General features: G+C 43.6%; 1 long non-coding RNA gene across 1 annotated transcript in view; it reads left to right on the forward strand.

Moving 5' to 3' along the window:
• Positions 1 to 9,473, forward strand: part of LOC135188577 (uncharacterized) — a 228,745-nt gene extending 219,272 nt beyond the window's left edge. The window contains exon 9 of the long non-coding RNA XR_010307746.1: positions 8,799 to 9,473. This is a non-coding gene — a long non-coding RNA (uncharacterized LOC135188577). The remainder of the gene's footprint in view (positions 1 to 8,798) is intronic.
• Positions 9,474 to 20,177: the final 10,704 nt, after the last annotated feature.

Genomic DNA, 20,177 nt, shown 5'->3' on the forward strand with positions numbered 1-20,177 from the left:
TTTCTGCAGCAGCAATGATGGGAGGCAATTCTGTAGAGCCAGGAGGAAGATGGTTGCACTGTTTTATGGAGTCATTCCTTGTTTAATGGGTTTGTAAGCTGAAAGGAAAGTCACCAACTTCAGGTGTGCAGGATGGGTCTCTGTTTAGGAAGCACAGGACTTTTGTTACTCTGCAAAATGCAGAGTAAGTTACAGAACTCTCTTTTAAGGTCAAAGTGATTCCTCTGCCTCCTGTCTCCCAATACCTGTGGGAATGCACTGGTGCCTGAGGGCAGCATTTTGCTGCTCAGCAAAAACAGAGCAGGGAAAATGGCAAACTTCTTTCGAGGTGCTCCAGTATTCAGAGTCACTCAGCTGATCCTGATAGAAAGACCAGAGTCAAAGGACACATCAGTCTGAGAAAGAGTTGAATCAGAGCCTGTATAAATTAAGGTCATTGTAGCTGGAAATTCTGCAAATCATTGATCAGCTTGGGCTTATGTTGCTCCAGCTCTGAGACACTGCTCAGCAGGAGCAGTTCCTGAATGCACAGGGAGGTCTGGGGCAGTTGAGACTGCTCAGCTTACTAAGGCACAGCCAAACCCAGCACATACTTTGGTGCAACAAGGATGCTTTAAATGCATTTAGGATTTGGCTTACAGGGTGGGTTTGCTGTGCAATTATTAGCATTACTGCAGCATTATCAAAGGTGGATTTCACTGCTGATCTGGTGAATAATCCTTATACATGTGAAAGAAAAACCTTCTACTCTACCCTGACCTCAGCCATCCACCTCTCACACCTGCACCCACAGATGGTAAAGCACAGGACTTTCCACCCCAGCTTGTGTTTGCAATATCTGTTGTTTGCTGAATTATCTGCTTTGATGGATACATGGTGTAAGAACAAGCTAGGGCAAAGGAGGAGCCTTTCAGTCCAACTCTTAACCAGGTCTGAACAATACTAGCAAAAATTAACTGAAAATATTTGTGTTTCCTGCCAATCCCTCTCAGTGATTTCTTTCTTTTCCTTCTTTTTTCCCCTTCAAGTTTCACACAAAGCTCTGTCTTTAGGATTAGCTGTCTACAGGCAGCTCTTTGTGTTCAGCTGAATTTAAGATTATGACTGAGCCATAAAAGGGGAGAAAGGTGACACTGGAGAGTTTCTGCAGCAGTAAATCCTAAAATATTTGGGCCCATGGCATTTTTGTAGCTGGTAAATGCTGAGTGAGACATATCTGGTTGACACTGAGGCCCAAACCTGATTAGATTTCACAGAAGAACCTGCTGTGAGTCTCATGTTTGGGTGGCATCATATAAATTTAAAGAGATTTTTCCCAGTCAGATACTGAAATGCTGTTTTCATTTGCTGCTGTTTGAAGTGAAAATGCTGTTTGATGAAAATGCTCCTGTTGTTCAACCTCACAGGCTGGAGAGCAGACAAACAGTGGAGGAAATACAAGAGGGAGCATCATGGCAGTAAGGGCCAGAGGGACAAACATTGTGCTCTTGTGGCATCAAGACCTGCTTATTGTACATTTGTAGGCTTTTAAATTCATTGTGAGGGAGTGGGAAGAGGATATTCCCACCTGTCCTCCACTCTAGCTGGAGGGGTGGTATTTGACTCTAGTTGAGGGCAGGGTGATGGTTGGCTAAGTCATTGGATGTCCTGCAGTGGATCCATGGCTCAGTGCAAGGAATTTGTGTTGCACAGGAATAAACTGATGCACTTTCCACTCTGATCTGGCCCATGCAGTCTCCTCTTGTAAGCTAGTTAACCACCCAGAAGCTTTACATTGGTTTCCAAACAGTCCTGAGCTGGTGATAGCCGTGGAGTACTGGGACGTGCTTTGACTGAGGTGTAAGTACATCAGCTAAGCCTGTGAAGGTTACTGGCTTGAGGCTATGCAAACCCGAGCAGCCTATTTAAGTTCCAGTTCATCACTGGAACAGTATTAAACCAACCACTAGTTACAGAGACAAGTCAAAACCTCTGAGTATGGATCCACAGCCCTTGAGACAAATAGGATCTTGGGGATTATTAAACTAAACATGCTTACTACAGGCTTCTCTGCTGGAATGTTTGTGATAGATATCATATTATGGGTCTTTTGCAACCAAAATGTTTCTATGATTCTAAGTAAGGCTTCACACAGGCAATTAATTCTTACTCCAAAATTCATGTCTTCAGTGTTTAGAAAAAGGAAAGCAGCTTGAGATGTGGTTTCTCCTCATATCTAATGAGTGTTACTGTAAGGAAATCTTCTGCTTCTTCAGATGCATCCAATGACTCTTTAAAAGGCTTTAGATATGTTTAACAAAGTACCAGAGCTTGCTGCAAATAGGAAGAGGAAAAAAAAATGAAGTTTGAAGCTTTGTTACCATGGTGATATCTGTTTAAGTTTGGAAGTTGCATTAGTTTAGGCTCACACATTTTTCTTTTCCTGTCATTAAAGTCACACCTCTTATCCTTTCAGCTACCTCCTCCTCCTGCTCCACAATCACTGCATTAAAAAACTGTATTTCCTTTTGGGGAGCAAATACGGAGAACAAATTACCTCCATTCATTATTGCCTTCAACAACATGCTGCTGGGGCAGTCTGTATCTGAATTGACCTGACATATAAATGCAAAGAGAAAAAAATAGTCACTCTTTTCCTCTGCCAAGCAATTTAACAACTATGGTCAGATACATCCAAATGTGAGAGGTCTGTCCATCCTTTAATAATCACAGGCCTGACCACCTTCACCCCTCCAATGACTCCACTGGATTAGGTGGAGTTCACAGCAGAGATGAATTTGACCTAGTAAGTACATCAGTGGTCTTTTGGGCTTGCTTTACATAGCACGCAAAGAGTCTCTTTAAAGATTTGTGGTACCACATAACCTTGACTTCAACTCTAGTTTTAATGGCCACTTGGAAGATGACAAAGACCACACTCTTTGGGAGGCTGCTGTAGGGTGAGAAGCCTCAAAACCACATGGCCAAATCTAAGCATAAATGAAGTCTATACAGCCCACACAACTGCAATGTCAGCTGTCAGAAGCATGCCAGAGAAAGCCATGCTTCTGGCTGACAACTGGAGGGTAAAGAGCTTGAAGTACATCTTGAAGTAAAACTGTTCCTTTGATGGATATCCAACATTGGTGACAGCTTCCTTTCAGGATGAGCATGCTGTGCCTAGAGAGATGCTGATCATTTCTTGAACCAGCACTGCATGGATTGGTGGTGTGACAAGAGCCATGATACATAAGCAAAACACTTAAAGCACTTGGCTTTGATGAATTTGGGTGTTTGTTTAGCTCGTCAGAGGGAGAAGCCAAGCTGTGGCGCATGGGTAGGGCCTGGACCAAATTTATTCATTTGCTAATAGTCTTCTGGCCACTCAGAAACTTGCTCTTCAACAGCAGAAACTGTCATAGCACCCGATTTTGGAGGGCATTTTCTCCTGTGTTACTGCCCAGCATCACACAGTATCCCTGCCCGCCTCGGTCTGTGCTCACAATCAAGTTCATTCTCAGTAGCACTTATTTTATTAAATTTGGCTGTGAGAATGTCACCAATTATGACAGGAAAAGCAAGAGTGGAGGTTAGGGGTGAGAGGTGAAGGTTAAATTCAGACATTCATGAGTTTATGGGGCAGTTTGTCCTCAAATCAAAGCCAGGCATTCATGTCGAGCTACGTAAACAGGACTAAATGCTCATGTGAAACTCACTTAAGAAGCAAAACCCCATAAGAATGTTTGCCACAAAATGCATGCTTTCTTTCCCTTTCTCCTACTCTCAGCCCCAAGAAAGGAGATTGCTCAGAGTGTGTTACTTTCCTGGACTGTATGATAGTTCTACAGGAAAACTGAAAAAAATCTTTACCAATAGAGATGTGCAGAAGGCTGCTGTGTGCTGCAGTCACTGCTGTGAACACAGCCTGAAAACTGGCTAGTGTAGGATTCCAGTGTAGAGGCACATGCCCAGTTCTGGGGTTAGGAGGACACAAAGGAGTCCTCCTTGAGGTGTGGAGTAATGTTTTTCCTCAATATCACAGTCTGTAAAAAAGTTTAACTCAAGGCAAAGTTCTGGGAAGGAGTAAGAGAGCATTTTTCATGAAGCAAGTTAACCTCAGATTCTCAGCTACCTTTTATTTACCAAACAGAAGAAGTTTCTCTGTGTGATACATTTCTTAAATTATAGGTTTCCCATTTCCTGGCATCCTAATAAAGTCTGGATGAATGATGAGAGAGTCTGCTGGGAGAATGAGTAAACATCTCCTACTGTCTGGAATGTAAGATGACTACTGTCTTATCCTTTGTTACAGGTTGTTAAGATAAAATTACCCTATATATCAACAGCACTGTCAATGAAATTAGAAAGGGCCTTTCACCTCCAAGCTGCCTGGAGGGTTTGAAGAGGGAGGAGGGAAGGCTGTTGCTACTCTCTTTATTTTGGTTTTCCATTTGCAATGAAAGGGAAAAAAAAAGAATTTTGTTTTGGTGGGGGTTGGCTTTGTTTTGGTTTTTAATGCAAAGAGAAGAATAGCCAAGAAGGATATGCAAGGCAGGCTCTGGATATTTCATCAGCTGTATAAAGCAGGAGAGGAAAGAAAGTGGCTTGGTGAAAGTCCTAGAATAGTTCATGCTTGAACTGCAGCAGCAGCAAAGTTTGGGTGCAAAGAGACCCTGCAGCTGTAGATGTGCCCCTCAGGTAGGGCAGAGGCTGTGAGGCTGTGAGTCAGTGAGCTAAAGGCACTTCACCTTTTCTGGGCTTCTGTTCCCCAGCAAGCATGAGTTCTGAGCAATGTCTGCCTAGTGTGCAATGTCCTCTCCCACAGGAGAGCCTGGTGGCCAGCAAGAAACGAGCCCCTCGGGTTGTTTCCCGAACAGCAGCTCTCTCCTTCAGCACTTGATCCCTACTGTGGAATGCGGTTAAACATTCCAGTTGAAAAGTGAAGAGGTCTCGGGAAGACAGAGGCATATGTGTGTGATGTATTCCCTGCAGCCTCATTCACGCAGGAAGTGAAGCTGACAGGGAACACTTTCCAGACAAGTGTCTTCTTTCCCATTCTTTTCAATTCCCTTTAAATAGCAAAGGCTTCTGGGCTGATGTGTGCAGGCTCTGCTTGACCTAATGAGTATCAGCTCATGCAGTAGGCCCTGCTGGTGGTGAGCCAAGGGCAGGCAGTGATGTCCTTCCCATTGTCTGTCTGTGTGTGTCTTCTGGAAGGAAGGCGAACCTTGGCAGCCCCATTCACACAGTGGCCATGCTTACTGCATTGAAGACCACCCTGTCTTGGAGAGGCTGTCTAGAGAGCAGGAAGGGGTGCAGGTCAGCACCAGGCTGAAATGATGGGAGCTGAGGGTTGGCATTCTGAGAAAATGATTTGCAGGTTTTGAGAAGACTTGATACAATCTGGTTTTTAATTCAGCTCTGGGAAATGCTTATGCATTTGATGTTTTCTCTAGATTTCCTTGTGTTTTCTGCTGTGTTTGCTCTACTTGCTGCTGATGATTTGTCAGCTACACTTGTAGGAGCACACTTATGCACACCCATCTAATCCAGCAGCATCTCTGGTATCTGTTTTATCAAATCTTGACGCTGTTGCAGTTTTACTGGTCTTTAGAGAGAAACCACTAGAGAAGATCTACTTCTCCCAGAAAGTGTTTTCTCAAACATATGTCTCATAACCATGAAGTCAACTGTCAGAATACTAGAAAATCATCTGTATTCTCTGTGCTCAGAAATCCAGTGTTGACCTGTTTTCCTTGTAATTAGGCTATAGTGCCAAAACAATTACTGGTGTAAACTTGTTATATTAATTGTATCTTCAGCTGTTACTACTCGAGTCCTATACCCATGAGAGTGGGAACCAAAACTTAACTCCTTTTGCCTCTCTTTCTTGCAAAATTACTCCTCTGCTCCAGATACCTCCCTGGGGATCTTGTCAAAGATAGCCTCATCACTTACATGTCTTCTCTTGTATCCATGTCAGCTTCTGCTACAATCTCACTTCTCTGCTTTTCCTTTCTCTCTTTTTACCAGGGACTTAATTTTGCCTTTTTCTCTTTTAGTTAAAGAGGGTTTTTTTTCCCCCATTTTTGAAACTCAGACATCTTGTGCTTAGATTTTTATTTCTTGGTTTAGAAATTTAAAAAATAAATACAAGTAATTAAAAACAATGCCAGAGAAAAGCTGGAAATTAAAAGCTGAAGTTGAGTAAGAAATGCCCTTGGATTCACAAAGCATTCCTCAGTTTCTGTCATCTCATCTTGTAGTGTGTCAGAAGCTTCACATGTCACTCTCTCATGTACTTTTGTGTGTGTGTGCATACACATACATATGAGAATTTTCTCTGACCAGCTGTGGGGCTGTGCTGCAGTTTTTCCATCCTGAACCACATCAAGAAGAAAATATCTTAATGCTCTATTCACAGACTATTTTTGGCCAGTTTCCATTTGAATGTTGAGCTCTTTTGCATAGGCAATTCACAGGGGAGTTCATAAAACCTCTCATTGCCTGAATTTGTGAATGCCTGCCCACTGCATGGGCTTAAAATGAAGTTACATTGGAAAAGGGGTTGCTTCATGATGCATGCATGTTGTCCATATCCTTTAAATAACCCAGGTATGTTTTCAAAGGAGGATGTTTTTCCTATGGACTGAAGGGCAAGTTTGTACCACCTACAAATTTCTGCAGCTCCAAAACAGCACTAAGTAAACAGCTGAGGTTTTTGCCAACTCAGTGTTCCCAGCACTTGTATCTTCCCCTTAGCAAGATTCCTCATTAAAGGACAACCTCTGACTTTAATTCTTGCTGCTTAGCTCCAGCAGGAAACCCTTCTCCTACCTCCGTTCCCAGCTTAATACTCTGATAATGGGAACAAAACTGCCTTTTGCAGTGCCACTGCCCAGTCCCACACCATAGTGCCAATAGCAGCTGGCACAAAGCGGATGTTTGTCTTTATTAGTCGTGCCCACACAATCTGCAACCTGAACTGCGTACAGAAATGAATGGAAAGAGTGCAACGTGACCACAAAAGTATTATTTTATAAATAAGGCCCTTTAGTAGTAGTTAATTGGATACACATTTTGCTAGATTCATGGAAGGTTAAAAACTGTCATATCCAAATTGACTGACTGAGTTCATGTTACATCTCCAAGCTGCCAATGACCATTGCGCGTTGCAACATCAGGCGCTGGGTTCAGAAATCCAGCTCCAGGGCCTTTTTTAAGTACATGGCATGCCTTCCCCCCCCCCCCCCCCCCCCCCCCCACCAGAGATTGATTTAGTGTATGTTTAATGGCCCCATAAATCACTCAACATGCCCAACTCACATACAAATTCTGCCAAAAAAAAGTTTTCAAGGAAGCAGATGCCTTGTTCTTGGAACCAATTTGCCTTGCTCTCTGCGTGTGCGTGAACCCACCGTTGCAAGATCCTCCCTGTGAAAATGTTCTGCTCTCCCAGTTCTGAGCATCGGTCATTTTCTCTGGGCCTGCTTTCTTACTATGCCAAGTTAAACTCGGGTGATTTCCCCTGCTGTGCCCGTTCTGTTCTAGTGCCTTTTAGATCAGCAATAAATAAATTCATTGTGCATTTCAGCAAGAAGAAAAAGCAAAAGCCGGAGTCGCATTGTGCTTGCTCTTGTGAAGATCTATTGTGTGCAAAGTAGTGTGCTATCAAATGGCGTAGGTCATTTTTCATTACCCCACTGAGGATGCAGCTCAAAGCAGAGGATTATAGAAACTCATTTCCTTTGGTTAAGGGGAAAAGAAGAAAAAAAAAAAAGAGTTAACATTCAATAAACTCAAGGGCTATGACGCAATGTGGCCCTCAGAACCTTCCGAGCAGAGCTGTTAATAGCTTCCTTTCCCAGGACGCGGGTTTGCCCCGTTCACTTATCGACTTTGATGCATTAGTAAAAGAAAATATCAACCCCTCATAACTCTCAGAAATGATACAATACATCACTTGAAAGTAAGCTAGGATCAACACATTGTTAACTGTTTGATCTCTCGAGTCAAAATTAATGATAGGTGTTTTGCACACACACAAAAAATGAATGTTAAAAGCCTATTTAAGCTAACTAAAGACATCCATACAACATCAGGGTTGAATTGGAGGTGATTTCCTGCAATGCAGCTGTTATAAGTTTATCAGTCTGCGGGTGGCAGTAACCAGTAATCATAACCAGATTGCAGAAGGGTGGGATGGAACTTATCTTTAAATAGAAGATCTAACTAACTAACTAACTAAAGCAAGCTGATTGAAAACTAAGTTCAAGGTATTACTCACTAGAACACCCAGGGGTCTGAGAGAAGGCAGTTTTCTGTATATTTTAAAGGGATGAAATGATTCTGAAAGTTTGACTGCTAGGCAGGGAGAAACCAAGGTTAGCAATGATTAACAGCAGACCTCCTGCGCTCTTGTACTCACAACGTTTGCACAATAATGATAGCTAATAAGAAATGGCATTAAGAAGTGACTTCAACTTTGTCTACTGAGACGTTGCCATAGGCTGTTGATGAACTTTTAGCTGTTTCTCTGGTGACATGGAGAGATCAGAAATGTAGTGTATTTTCCAGCAGAAGAACGACTGAAAAAAATCCAAGCAATCTCTGTGAAGAGCCAAAGAGAAGTGTTGCACTGCAAGACAATGCCTCTGGACAATTACAGCCTGTTAGTTTTAATGCATCTTGAATTGCTTCCGTCTGCAGCTAATCTGACCACTGGAAACAGGCACTTTTGCAATGCCCTTTAATTTTTCTGATTTGTGTGTGGGCGATATCTGTTGGTATTAATATGAATGTTTTCCGGATTGAATTAGAGAGAAGGAGCCAAGGTTGCAGAGTAGCAGCAACGTTCCGGCCGAAACGTGAGCCGAGGAGCATGTGCGAGGCAGCGGCACACCGTGAGGGCGATGGGGCTGTCCCTCGCCGCTGCCGTGCAAACAGCAAAAGGAGCGACAAGTCCTGCTGCAGCCTGAGATCTCCCCAGCACCACTCAGCCGTCTCTTGCACCTTCTTTGTTCTTAATTTCGCCCAGCACTCGGCCCTTTCTGGGCACTGCTTCAGGTGCTCCAGCTCCACCCGTTGGAGCTGTGTCGGCAGCCAGCAGGGACACCCCCGTTTCCTGGCGCACTGACCCATGCAGACCTGCTGATTTCTATGAATGAATGAATGAATCCCTTAAACAGCTACGGAGTGAGACAATATCTTCTTCCATCCTTAAAGCCAGCCAAGTACACGCTTTGTTTTTAAACTGAAGTAGCTGCTCTGTCAGACATCTCCCTGTCAGATCCCACTCCTGTCATCTCTTGGCAGTCCCTCCTGCAGTCACCTTGACATCAGCTTGTAGGAACTGTCTTATACTTGGCTTCCAAAACCTCTTCAGTCCAGAGAATGTCAAACTTTCTTTTTCTTTTCTTTTTCTTTCTGTGCAGAACAGGCTGAACAATGACAAATGCATTTTAATGTGAAATAAACATTAAAATGTTAACAGCCATCTTCTGGTATTTTTAACAGTCCTTCACACAGTGTTTCCTCAACGTTTGACAAGTTTAAACCTGAAATAATTCCTCCCCGTGTCTGACATCTGCCCTTTATTTATACAACACCTTTTTTCATACATCTTTATTTTTTTTTTTTTATGTCAGAGGTCTTTTTCAGTGAAGAAAAAGAAAATTATTGCTGAAACTGAAAAGCTGAAATATATTTCAGTTGAGACACTCAGCCAGTTCCAGGTTTTTGTTTTCTGAGTCTTACTGAACAAAATCTCTTGATTATTTCTCTGTAGCCGTGGGATCAGCTCACTCTCTTCTTCTCCCTAACAGGGCTATAAAATCCTCAGCTGGCAGAGCACTCAGGCTGTGAGATGTGACACTTTACAACTATCTGGAGGGAGTAAATTTTCCATTCAGCAAAGTAGCAGAGAGAAAGCAATTTCTTTGCCTGTGTGAGGACAGGAGGATCAGTAGTCAGACACTTTCCCATTTTTTTTACTTGCTGTGTGTTTTTCCCAGCTCTTGTTGTTTTGGAAGTGACCTGTCATGGGCACTCTGGTTACTGGTCTGGGACAGCTGGACTGGCCATGACCTGTAGCAAACCTGTGCCTGTCCTCATGCCTGTCTGTCACTGGGTGTGATTACTCCTTGCCATAAACTGTGCCCTCCTGCATGCAGTGCAAGTATGCTTTACAGCCCATCTCACCTTAGCAGTTTCTTTGAAACTTCTGCCACATCTGCAAAATGAAAATTTCACAGACAGGGAAACTGAGGCACTGGTAAGTTATGTCTCCTGTCCAAAGGTATGCTATGGACAAAGCAAAAGAGAGATTGAGGCTTCAGATCCAACTCCTACCATGCCATACTGAGTTACATCTTTTTTAACTACGGAAGTGATGTAGCAATTGTCAAAGCAGTAGAGGAACTTTTTCTGCAGCAGGCTCTGAAAAACTCTTGTTGTGTTAATCTGTTAAGATACAGCAAGGGCTGTGTTAAGAGAACGTGTGGTTTAGTATAATCCTCAGACTCACAAATTCCCTGTTAAAACACAGCCTTGTGAGTGTGTGGCAAGCACTGCCTACCAGTTCCTACTGGAAGAAAAGCTCTGTGCAGAACAGAGGAACTGGTAAGCAACCAGTTAAGCAGTTCAGCTGGCTGCCACTCTATCCTTGCTGCATCCACAGTGCTGAATTCCTAAATGTGGAACCCAGATGCAAAAATAAGAGAGACCACATAAAAGTGCTGCTAATCAGACAAGCAATGGCTCTGGAGGAAGATGCGGAAGTGCTTGGGAGGCTGATACAGGACTGGGGGAAAGACAGCACAGCCTCAGATTGCGAGGGGAAGAGGCTTTGTGCCTCCACCAAACCTCCTTGTGTGCAGTCTCGGGCACCTGAGACCATGTGCATACACCCACTTCCTTAGGCAGGGTGCCCAACCCCTTTGCAGATGTGGGCCTCCCAGGCTTCTTGAGTGAAGATGATCATGGGAGAAATTCTGACTACAAACCAGCCATGAGATGTGAAAAATCTACTCTTTTTACACCAGGCTTTCCAGGAACCAGTGATGTAACTCCAAACATCCCAGCTGGCTATGGGAAAGCAGCCCAAGGTCCTGCTCAGAACCATGTCTAGTCTCTCCTTGCTGTGAAAGCAGGACAGAGGCAGGTTCTTCACAGTCCCCACAGTGGTGTAGAGCAGAAGGTCAGTGGGGCCCCAATGGGACCAGGCATGCAAGTGGCTTCTTGTGGCCATCAAAGGACTCTGTGAGAGGCTGTGTAATGACACAATTAGACAAAGGTGAACACCTGCATGTACATGATAAATGAATGATTGCGTCATTTGTGAGCTCTTGGAGGTTGGAGCCTGTGAAAAGGGCAGATATCAGCTCCTCTGTACTCTAACTATGTCACTTGTAGTTATTATTTAAGTGCTCTTGGCCTTGCCTTCTTCTTGGCCATGGCCAAGCAGCCATGCCAAGCAGCCTGGGGCTGCTTATGAATAAGAGCAAGTTGGGCTTCTTTGCTAGTGAAAGCTGCCCGTTGACTGCATAGTTTGTGCCCTTTGCTGCTGCTACTGTCTCTGCTCAGAGTTGAGGACAGCACAAACTATGGAGAAGCTTCCTGCAAGTTCTTCCCACCCTACAAGCAAAGTAGCCCAAAACTTTTCAATTTTGTTGCTATAGCTTGAGATTGTCCTCCTTAGGAAGAGCAGGTGTTGCTTTGTCTATGTAGGTGACCAAAAGCATTCCCTGGAAGAGGGAGTGCAGAAATGAGTAGGAAGTGTAGTCAGAGGCCTTTGAAAGCTGATTTGCTCTTGTCCTCGGGACAGGAGAGCTCAGCTTGCGGTTCTGGCTGGAGCAACACTCTTGATCTGTACCCCAGTTCTGGGAGGGATGTGGTGAGCTTTGTCCCAGAGCAAGCTGATTCCAGCTCTGAGTAATGCTGGCTTATTAGAATAAGCTTCCCTTTGATCTTGAAGAGAGAAGTCCACAACAGCTGCTCTGCAGTAGATAAGGACATCCACTTTCCAGGCTGATTGCATTTGGAGATTAGTCCTCAGCATGTTGCACAATGAAGGACCACAGCCCATAAAGGCAAGACAGTCCTGCTGGTGCGCACACCTGCAACAGGGACAGTGGGCCTGGCGAAGGGCACTGTCTGCTTGTGTCTCAAGGCTGTAGCACATTAGGTATGATGCAAACTGATAAACTCCTGCTTTGTCTCTGCTGTAAACACTGCTCATCTTATGGATGCTGGGGACAAATATTATTCTTGCCTGTTAAAGCTGGGGCACATGTGCTGAATCTGGAAGTTCCTGTAAAGATTCCCCTCTCCCCTTTTTAAATGGAAATTGCTTGATTATAGCTCTTATCTTAGAGCTTCCAGTAAAAAGTTCCTAAAATTTATTCTTCAAACTTATTCTCTGGGCAAGCTATCCAGTGCAGGGAAGGGCATCCAGGTAATGCCTGGAGTAGGGCTGATATGGCTTGTCTTGCCTCTTGTTCTTTGCATATTGCACCTTTTTTGGCACTTGGGATATTGTGAGCTGAGAGTTCTCCTAACAGCAACACCAGCTCTCCTTGTGAGGAGCAGGGCTTGGATCTGGAAGCTGCCAGAAGTGTGGGTGAGACTGTGGAAACAACCTTTGCCTGTAGTCAAAGGTAGTCAGGAGCGGTGGTGGCCATGACTTCACTGTGCCCACTGCTTAGCATGAGTAACCAGTTCCATGCATTTCCATGCCAACCATTAATTTCCAGATGCAATGACTGCACTGTATTTTCCATTTCCAGATCTTGTTTGTACTGGCATGATTTAAAATACTTTGTAATTACAGTGGTTCCTGTAGTCAAGCTGCTAGAGAGATGCATGGTGCTTAGAAGTTTCTCTTTTAGCTAGCAATTTTGGTAATGACAGTAATTCAGATAATCCATCTTCATGGCCTTGTGGCTTTCAGAAGTAGAGAGATTTTTTTTTTTTCCTTTTCAGAGATGCAGCTCTGTCTCTATAAATAGCTCTGTGGATATCTAGTACTCTAGATGTGTTAAAGGCCACTAAGACAATCCAGACTTATTGCCATAAACCTTCTACCGTTGCTCTTCAAATCAATGTAATCAACTAAATGGGGGATTGGGGGGGAGAATAGAGGGGGTAGAGGGACAAGCTTGGCAGGCAGCTGTGGGCACAAGCTGTTTATATTGCCAGCAGCTGTGGGGTTTGGGTGTGCCACAATGGCTTCTCCACCTTAAATTGTTGAGTGATTGTGAATATGCTGGACTCTTCCTCTGAGCTCAGAGGTCAAAGAGGTGGATAGAGGCGAAAGAGGCCAGGGCACAGTGAGAAACCTCAGGGTGCTGGCACACAATGCCTGGGTGTGCAGGATGGGCTATCCCCAGAAGGATGTGCTGGTGATACCTGACCAGATTCTACACTGCTTGTGTCTGCTCCTCACAAGCTAACACTTGAGATGGGATATAGCAGTTTCCTCTCAAAGATGAGGTGGCCTCAATGAGTACAACTTCTGGCAGCAGTTGAGCTTTGTTTTGGCCAACAACTCACAGCACAATCAACTATTTTGGCAGCCAGATGTGACAACATCCTATTGAACCAAGAAAATCCTTCAGTTTTGGGGAGGTGGCTGAATCCCAAAGCTGCTTTCATTTGCTGGTTAAGTCTACCACCAACAGAGACACTCCTAAATGACTTCTGGGAGAAACTTGGTCAGACAGATCAGAGGCAGACATCTCCCTCAGTGTGCAATTATATGTGCTGCTTGCTTTGAGACAAGGCCAAAGCAAATGGGAAGCAGCAATTAAGGTCGGCACCAGCAATGAAGACTTAAAGTATAGGGCACAGTGTTCACAGTTGACAACATACAGAAGGGGTTTCTCCTTGGTATGACCAAAGGGAGCTGCAGCTCAACGCTTTTGTGTATCGATCAAGTAACTCCTTTTTCCCAGGAGATTCTCATATGTGAAGGAGGGTGCAAGGGGCAGATGTTGATGAAGTGTAAACTCTTCTGCAAATGTGTGACACCTCTTGGCAAGTTGTTTGTTCTTACCCTCCCTTCAGAGGTAGGTGGTAAGGTTTACAGTGCCTCTGTCCAATTAACTTGTATTTTCAACTAGAGACTGACAAAACTGGAGGACACTACACCTAGAACTGTCTGTGATTTCTGTCCCAGTATTTGGTTCTCTTCTTTGCAACCATCCAGCACAATTAGTGGCTTCCCATCAACCTGTCTTGAATGTCTCCTTCCTTGCTTGTGTCGAGTGGACCTCAATGCCATCTGAAATCCCTTCTATTCTAAACAACCTTGTAAGGTTCACTCTCTAACAGCATGATCCTTGATGCCAGCCACAACGGTATTATTAAGGGCCTTAGAGGCTTGCTAGTCTGTGGTCACTTACTGCTTTCTCCATCAACACGAGGAATATACCATTACCACCAAGAAGCAGTGGGCACAGCAAATCTCATTAGTGCTTCTTTTGTCAAGGAGTAATAGGAAGCATTATCTATAACCTCAAATCCCTACTGGAAAAACAGTTGCCTTCATAACAAAGTGGAGGTCTCTCTGCCACCAGAAGCATGGTGCTATGCTCATGTTTTTGTCTAGTAAGTACTCTTGTTGTAGGGACATCAACACTCCTGATCTCTTCTTGAAAGCTTGCAGCTCACACAGTTCTTTGATAGTTTGCACTAAAGGTTTTCAGTTTGTCTCAGTATATCTACAAAAGAGGGATGTTTTGTCTTGCTTGCAGGATGGTATGGAGCTGTAGAGTATGTGTGTCATGCTCTTGAAAACTCTGTATTCATGCTGTGCTTGATCAGCCAGGAACTGACCTAGATGATGACAGTCCTTGTGATCTTCTCCAGCCCTTCATTAGCTGAGCATCTTTCAAGATGAGTAGGTGAATCACAGACCTGATACTTCCCTGGTCTTCCAAGTCTTTTCATAAAGAGGAGGAGGACACATATGAGAAGACATCAGAGTATGTCTGACACATGGTCTGGAAATGAAGCATAAGGAACTTCAGTATCCTGTAGTGTTGGCAGACATGTTTCTCTTTTCATTTTCTAAGAGGTGCTGCAGCAGAAAACCAGATCTGCTTCCTCAAAGACTGTCACTCCCATCTGGAGAACATAATATTTGACCTGTGGGCTTAATTTGCTGTCAATCTCCCACATCTCCCAGGAAGGAGTCTCCATCTCTTTTAACTTGAGGCTGTTGCTACTTGCCCAAACAACAGGTTTACCAAGGCTTGTTGTTGAGCCAGATGAGAAACATGAAATAAATTACTGCAAAATACAATCTTCTTCCTTTTTAACTAACACCATCAAAATCTCTTTGAAGAGTGACTGCTTTGCAAGTGCTGGTTAATAGGATTGCCATTGCAGCTGCATATGCCACTGCAGAGGAATCAAGCCACAGCATGTCACTCACTGAAAGACATCTTTCTCTGGCTGTGATATTTATTTTTATTGAGCATCTTGTTCTCAGCTGCTACTAAAAGCAGGAAATGTCTCCAAGCTGGGAAAAGCTGATACAGTTTGTGCCTTAGATTGATTATGTTTTTCCACCTACTCCTGTGTAGCTGGAGCTATTGCTTCTGAGAAGTCGCTCCAGCAATTCTTGGAGGGACTTAGCTAGCTGCCATTCCTGACTGAAAGGGTTGCAAGAGACTAAGGTAGAGGTAGGGGGGCAGGATACCTTAACCTAGACACTAGATTTGATTCCCCAAGCCCACCAACCTCATGAAAAGTCCTTTATTATCCTGTCTCATTCTTTTCTGTGTACCACTGAAAGAAATTCAGGTAGTGATAGGACTAGGGGGAATGAAACAAAGCTAGAAGTGGGTAGATTCAGAGTGGGTGATAGGAAGAAGTTCTTCATCACGAGGGTGGTGAGACCCTGGAACAGGTTACCCAGGGAGCTGGTGGAAGTCTCATGCCTGGAGATGTTTAAGGCCAGGCTGGATGAGACTCTAGACAGCCTGATTTAGTGTGAAGTGTCCTTGCCCGTGACAGAGGGATTGGAACTAGATGATCTTTGTGGTCCCTTCCAACCCTGACTGATTCTATGATTCTATGGAATTGCAGGGCTTTGGAACCTCATTGTACTCTTCATCAAATGTGATTTAAGAATACCCTCACTGCTATGCACTATGGAGAGCTTTGTTTTTCCTGCAAGCCAAAAATACCAACTTAAAAAAAACCAACCTGGAAACAAACAGTTACATGATCCACTGAAATTCATAACAAAGGGCAAATTGAATCCTTCATGCTATGTAACAGCCATAAATAAAGGCTTTATGGCTGAGAAGTTGTAGGCAATGTTCCAGTAAAATCGGATTTGTTCCCTCCCCACTCTCTGCAATTTGAATCTCTGGAAATGGGGGTTCTGAGGGCTGTTCTGACACAATGTTAACTGCAGCTTCCTAAACCAGACTCCCTGCCAGTATTTATAGTTCACATTTTGTGCATGGTATGCGTGTATATAACTACACCAGCTTCTACAGTGGCTTTCTCAGTAGTCATGTGAAACTGAGACAAGTGATGGGCTGAACTCGAAATCACTTATGGGTTTCTTTCATTTAAAACAAGAATTTAAAAGATCTGGTATGCTGTTAGGAAAAGGATCTCTTGATTAAAGTTGCTCCAAATTGATGATGGCCCAACTTCTGTGAGTGTCATGTTCCTTATCCCTAAAACTGCTGGCTGAGTTTCCAGGGTAACACTGCAAGACAGATTTCAGCACCTGGTTGTACACTTACAAAGTGAGTAGCTGAATGCTTTCTTCTCTGAAATGCCTGGCCCTACCTCTACTTGCTGTGCACTCCAAAATTTAGCCCTGAGGTTTCATTAAATAAGTTCTTGGTGTAACTAACCAAGTCCTAAAACTGCAGTCCAACCAGGTCATTCCCTATTAAGGTAGAACAACTCTGTGAATGTAGGAGCTGGATTCTAGATTTAGGAGCAAAAAGTAGGTCAGTAGTGGCAGATCACTGCAAGAAATTAATAAACAGATCAGAAGGAATACTATTCATCTGCCAGGTTTGGATTAGCTGAGTATGTTTGTTTGTTCTTCTCTCTTGTATGCTTAGCACATTGAGACAGAATTTGCTCTCATTAAGCAATTGCACAACTATCTTTTTCTGAGGAGGCTGACTGGTACTGCTGACCAAGGCAGATGGATGTGGAGCCATTGACCTCTCTGCACTTGTCTGCAGCTTGTTATAAATGCTGGACAAAATGGCTTACATTGTTGGCACCTGAGAAATGATACCTTAGAGCTCTGACCCTTTGTAAGCAAACCCAGACCCTCAATGTCTCTACTTCCACATATTTTATAGGAAGCATCTGACATAGCAGCAACAAATAACAAAGGAATAAATCCATCAGCCTGCAATGGTTTGCCTTCATTAGTCAAGCCAAAGGTTGCCTTTCTAGTGTTACCATTAGAGTCTGGCTGCTACTAAGGCCATTGCCTGCTGTAGACCTTAGCAGAAATGATGCTGTGGAACCAGGTGGGGAACCAGGTGGATAGGCTCCCAGTGTCTCTCGTTGGCTTTTTTTTTACCCTACAAGCACAGTGGCATCCCAAACATTGACATGCTGCTTTAGAAATAAGGCATCAGCCTGAAGCTCAGCTCTCGAGCTACAGGTGCTGACACATTAAAGCACAACAGATCTGCCGAGGTCCTTGTGTCATGTCCCTCCCTGCCCTTTAGAGCTGTTTAAAATAAGACCATTAGCCTTCACTTCAGCTTCCCATTCTGAAAGGGTAAGTGCCTGGTTTTAATTACGGGCAAGCTCATGGATATTGCAGTGAATACAGCCACTCACCCTCTCTCCCAATTCCAGACCCAAACACTTCGTTCCCCAAGTTACTGCTGCCTGGCTTGTGATTGGATTTTTCTGTGGACGAGAGCCAGTTCTTTGAGGGTGAGGTTAATTCCAGCAGTCTCACGTACAACTTACCCTGCAAATGGTTAAATGCTTAACTGTGCCTGAAATAATCAGTCAAGTGCAAAGCTGCCTTTCTGAGGGTTTGTGAGGCTGGGGCTGTAGCCCCTTCTACTCTCCTAGTATACCCAGTACACAGAAAAAAGTGAAGTTGATGAACATGACTATGACTTGTCTTGCTTGCCAAACTCGAGCTGTCTAAAGCTGATGTTGCCTTCCTTTATGGAATTAACTCAAACATTGAGATTCTATTAACTGGAGAAGGCAGCAGATTTGTCCCAAAGTGGGCAAAATTCACTGTATCAAACTACCTCCCAGAACATCAAATTCAGAGTTTGCTTCTACATCTGGTCAGCAAACAGCATGCAAACTGGTTTTCCTAGGGGCTTGGAAACAAAGGAGCACATTAAACCTGTGTCATCCCATGCTTCTGATTTTTCTTAGCTGTTTGTTTAGGAATACAAATTCTGTGGTGTTAAGCGGGGGGGGGGGGGGGGGGGAAGGAATAGATATTTTTATTTAAAACAGAGCAGCTCAAAGTGGCTATAATAACCTACTTGTGTTGCTTTAGTTCTTGGGTAATGAATGACTGTAGTATAAAGTGCTCCTAGTTTTTGCCTCAAGGTCTTGTCAATCATTACCTGATAAATAAAAACTTCAAACAGGCTCCTTTTAGCTTAATTTGGCTCTCCAAAGGAGCAGCTGAATACAGAGGATAATGTGTTTGTGGTAGCAATGGAAGTCAGCAAACGGTGTTTGGATGGAAACAGAGGATGCAAATGCTGAACTCAAAAGCTGAGTCTTTACCCAGAAAGTGTCTATTCCCATTGCAGGCAGAGATGAAGGGATTGAAGAGGGCAGCAGAAGAAATCTTCTGGTTCTTGGCAATGCCACTGAGCTGCACTTGTGCTCTCCCTTGCTGGGTTTAGGCTTTACAGCTGACACTTCCATAAAAATCAGGCATCTTAACGTTACACTAAGGCTTGCTTAAATCATTATCTTTTACTATGTGACCGTTGGCAGCAATGGAGGCAGTTTCTTGCATAGGGACAAAAGGATCCCACTGTCAGTACTGGAACAGATCTAAAAGAGCCCACTTGAGCAAACATAACATCCTCCAAGTTTGGCCTGGAAGGAAGTTAAAATAACTGATCTATAAACGTTTTAAATGTTCTTTAAAATGTCATTACTCAGATAAATCTAGCTGTTTTGAAGCTGGTTCTCTGCAGTTTTATGGCCCTGCCAGTTTATGGCAGTGTTCATATTCACGTCAAGAATTCCTCTTCCAGAACAGTAGATGAGGACACAAAGCCACAGTAGCGCTGCAATCTGAGGGGGGGCAGCAACCAGCTTGGGAGCAGAGTTTTGGCTCCCACGCTGGGAAAACTGCTCCAAAGTACATCCAGAATGTTGTGTTTGTGGCAGAGCTGAAGCAACCAGTGATCTAAGGCTAGAGATGTTGATATTACTGGTGAAGCTTCTGTTGATGGAAGACTGGCACTGTAGAACAGGCTGATTTTTCTTTTCTAAGTGTTTCCACCTATTGCTGGAACCACTTCTGACTTACACTGGGGCTAAATGCAGAGAATTGGGGCCATAGTGAGAATTAGCAGAGGATGTCCCTTCTAACTTGTAAAACTAGACACAGAAAAGCCAAGTAGCAATCAGTTTTGGTCAATAAAGATCTTTCTGCTGATGCTTGGCTGGACTTCAGATTGGTGCATGAAGCAAATTCACTTATGACTATGAAATTGCTTGTGAAAGATGGTAATGGTAGTTTAACTCCAAAATGCCTCTGGATCAACAAAGATAATCTACATAAATGGGCACAACTCTGCTCACAGTTCAAAGTAAACAAGAACCCAAAAACTGCTGTTATGCCCTGAAGATATAATATTAGTTAATACAGGGGTTTAGACCATTATTTTTTTCAGCTGCCTCCATAGCAATGTGGTGTGGTATCCACAGTAGGAAACCTCATGCCAGCAGCATCTCTGAAATAAGCTAAAACAATCTAAATTAGAAAATGTCAGCTTCTTGGCTGATGTTCCTTTAGAGTTTCTTTCTTCCTTTCTTGTGCCTCTATAATTTTATTGGGATGACTAAATCTCTGAACTATGTTAGCAGTAAACAGAACTAATTTACCCCCTGCTTCTTTGAAACAGCTGCTGACAGCTGCACTACAATTCAATCACAGATCTTTGCAGCGCAGACTGAAAAACATATTCATATTTTTTTGT

This window comes from Pogoniulus pusillus, chromosome 29 (assembly GCF_015220805.1).
Source record: "Pogoniulus pusillus isolate bPogPus1 chromosome 29, bPogPus1.pri, whole genome shotgun sequence".
Taxonomy (NCBI): Eukaryota; Metazoa; Chordata; class Aves; order Piciformes; family Lybiidae; genus Pogoniulus; species Pogoniulus pusillus.